This window comes from Piliocolobus tephrosceles, chromosome 17, assembly GCF_002776525.5.
Source record: "Piliocolobus tephrosceles isolate RC106 chromosome 17, ASM277652v3, whole genome shotgun sequence".
NCBI lineage: Eukaryota > Metazoa > Chordata > Mammalia > Primates > Cercopithecidae > Piliocolobus > Piliocolobus tephrosceles.
Window position 1 is genome coordinate 39,641,364 of NC_045450.1, and position 1,478 is coordinate 39,642,841.

The window sequence follows — 1,478 nt, forward strand, 5'->3', positions numbered from 1 at the left end:
TATCTTTCAAAAAGAAGGGAGAAATAAAGACTTTCTCAGACTCAAAACAAACAACAACAAAACCTGAGAGAATTAATTGCCAGTGTACCTATGCCATAAGAAATGTTACAGAAAGTTCTTCAGGCATAAGGAATGTAACAGAAGATAGAAACTTGAATCCAGAGAAAGAAATTAAGAGCATTGGAAATGGAATGACTAAAGGTAAACATAAAATCATGTTTTATTACTTTTAATTGCTCTAAAAAATAACTAAAGCAAAAGTAGAAGTATTGTGCATTTATAGCATTTGTAAGAGTAAACATAGGGCAACAATAGAACAAGGGTGAGGAGCTGGCAGTGGGAATATATTACATAGTAGACATGAAACAGAAGATAATTATTTGAAAGTAGACTTTGATCAAACAAGATGTGTATGGTAAAGTCTAAGGCAACTACTAAAATTTTAAAAAAGAGTTACACATGTTAATTTAATAGTGAAGATAACATTAGATAGTAAAAATGCTTAATTAATCAAAAAGGGGGCCAAAAGAAAGCTCAAATGGAACAAATCAAAAACAGCTGTTTAGATTATTGACTTTAACTCAATCATACGAAGAATCATATTAAATGCAAACCACACTAATAAAGAGATAGAAATTGCTAGACAATATAAAAAGCAAGACTCAACTATATACTGTCTACAAAAATACCATTTTAAATATAAAAACATAGATAGCTTAAAAGTAAAAGGATGGAAAAAGATGTACCATACAGACACTAATCAAAAGAAAGCTGAGTAGCTTCATTAATGTCAAAGTAGGCTTCAGACAAGAAATATTACCAGTGATAAAGAGGGTTATTACATAATGATAAAGGATTCAATTCTCCAAGAAGACAAAGCAATGAATGATTTTATGCCTATAAATTCAACAGCTTAGAGCGAATGGACAAATTCCTTGAAAAGCATATCTTACCAAAATTAGCAAGAAGAAAAAGAAAAATTCACATAGCCCCGTATCTTTTTTCAAAATTGAATTTATAATGAAAAATCTTTCAACAAAGAAAACTCCAAGCCCAGATGGCTTTACTAATAAATTCTATCAAAGCCTTAAAGAAAAAACCGACACCAGTCTTACACAAACTCTCCAAGAAAACAGAAGAAAACACGTTCCAAGTTGTTTTATGAGGCCAGCATAAACACTGATGCCAAAACTTGACAAGGACATTACAAGAAAAGAAAACTACAGACCAATATCCTGCATGAGTAAAGATGCAAAGTCCTCAATAAAATATTAGAAAATCAAATTCAGCATTGTGTGAATAGGATAACTGTTATTAATAAGTAGAACTTACGCCAGGATTGTAACTTTGGTCTCCCATTAGAAAATTGATGGTCATAATTCATCACATTAACAGACTCAAACAGAAAAAAGAATTGCATCTCAATTGATGCAAAAATATTTTTGAAAACATTTTATACATTTTCATTATTATTTCTT